A 2,239-nucleotide genomic window follows, 5' to 3' on the forward strand; every position below is an offset into this window, starting at 1 on the left:
AAAAAAAAAAAAAAAAAAAAAAAGATTTAAATTCAAGTTCTGTAATTCAAGCCTAGGGCTCATTTCTACTCTGCCATGAAACCTAACTGGGTTTCTGAATTCTCAGTTGTGTTGTGTTTGGTTTGTTTTGAGGACAGATGAGTTCAGTTCAGTGAACAACTGAATGCCAGGCATTTTCATGGTAGGTATCGACCTTACTACAAAAGTACTCATAAATATTCCTCTTTTGGCTAGGATCAAAGCAGTTTATCTTTTTAGGTTTAAGTTCTGGTATTCTTTTTTTAAAATAGTGGTGATTTAGGGGAATCATATCTAGTCTTAAAAATCTAAAGTTTTCATCTCAAGGGTACTGTTGACCATGTGTCTGATGGTGGAACTCTGACCTTTGTCTTGTGTTTTAGGATCCAGGTTTGTACAGCTCCTGAAGGGCAGAGATCTCTTCAGAGGCAGGCCTTGGTCACCTACTTCCCTATGTTCTTGAGTCTCCCCTTTTATATCCTTTCCTAGCCTCCATGGCACCAACTTCCTTGATCTTGTGATTTCTTTCTCCCCTCCACTCCCCTCCCCTAGCTGCTGCTGCTTCTCCTCCTTTGCTGCTTCACTTCCATTGAAGCAGGAATAACCTTCACTGAAGGATTAGAGAACATCTCTGGAGAGTTATATAGGCCCTCTTCCTCCAGTTCCTTGATTTGAGAGCTATAGATACCTGTTCCTCTGTTTTGAGGACAGTTGGAGAAGCAGGGGCTCAGTAGGCATGACAGTTGCTCTGTGTTTGCTAGCAGAGGCCCATATAGTCAGCAGTGTGGGGTCTACCCTTCCTGGACCAGTCTTTATAGATGTTCTTACATGCATGCAATTCTCACCACTAGCAGAACATGCCTCAGCCAGTGACTAATTGAATCTCATTTGCTTTGTCACTCGCTGGGTGATTGCAGTCTTTCCCTTGAATTTATGACAGATTCTGGCCAAAGAGCTCTTTAGAAATTGGGGGACTTGGGGAATTTTAAGAGAATAAGGCTCTGGGTCTACTCAGGGTTGGAAACCTGACATCCTTCCCACTTTTCATCTCTTCAGATCTAACAAAACAATAGTCAATTAAGTGAACAACCAGGCTTCCTGCTTTATTGGGCACTGTTTCCATCATTGAAGGACTTAGCAGACTGAATAATTTGTGTATTTGTGGCAAACATATTTCAGAAATTAATGCACCCAGCCATCTGAGTTTATATTCAGAAATAAAATTGTAATTAAATATAGAAACAATCAGCTTGCCTCTGTGCTGACGATGTTGTTAATGGATTTTCTAGAGGTAAGCACCATCACTTTCTGTATTCCAATGATGTTCAAGATTCATGGTTTATAGATTCCTGCATCATTTGTGATGGGCACAGAACCCTGGAAAACTGATGACTGGTTTGTTGGAAGCCAAGGTTATTAGACATTATGTGCAAATTTAGGAGTCACTGTGGCTATAATTTCAAGTGTCATATGTTACCTGGAATGGACTGAGTCCAATATTTTCATTACTAACTTCCTTCAATTAACTTTGCTTTATCTTAGCAGGCAAACATGTCATATTGTCACTCAGTGTCCGAAGGCAATTAACCAACTGACATAACATTTTTAAAAAGTTCAAAGATAAAGCACATTTGCTCAGGAAAAATTACTTGGTGATTTTCTCTTGTTAATTAATTTCCCAGTCATCAGTGCCAGCCTCCAGCTTTTGTCTGGCCACTTTCCTTTTTCACCAAGTTGCCATTTCTTCAGCCTTGTAAACAGGAAGCTAGTGAATTGATCTAGCCATACTTTGACAAAGAGATGAAGGCAGCTGCATCCTGGGCATCTGTTGCCTTCTGGAAATGTGTCAAGGTTCCTTTCCCTACACAGGGGAAACCAGGGGTCAGCAGAGGGCAATGCTATGAGCAGCTCCAGAGTGCATTTGTGAGTAATCTTGGTGTTTTCTACTCTGTGCAGGTGGGGGATGGGGCCAGTAGCAGAGGTGATCACAGAGGCAATCAGGAAAGAATCACATCTCCCTAGCTGAGCCTGGAGCTCTGGATGCAGCCAGAGGGCTTTTGCCCTACACTGCTTCAGAGAGAAACATTTTAGAAAGAAATGGCAATTGCAGTAGCACGATCTATACACATTCTCCAATACAAACTGTCTGCTTTTTCCATTTGGACACTTGTTGAGAAGGGCCCAGCATTCCAAACATGGTCCCCTCCTTCTTCTTCAGATC

Source organism: Rhinopithecus bieti, unplaced genomic scaffold (assembly GCF_001698545.2).
Source record: "Rhinopithecus bieti isolate Rb0 unplaced genomic scaffold, ASM169854v2 scaffold_55, whole genome shotgun sequence".
Classification (NCBI taxonomy): domain Eukaryota; kingdom Metazoa; phylum Chordata; class Mammalia; order Primates; family Cercopithecidae; genus Rhinopithecus; species Rhinopithecus bieti.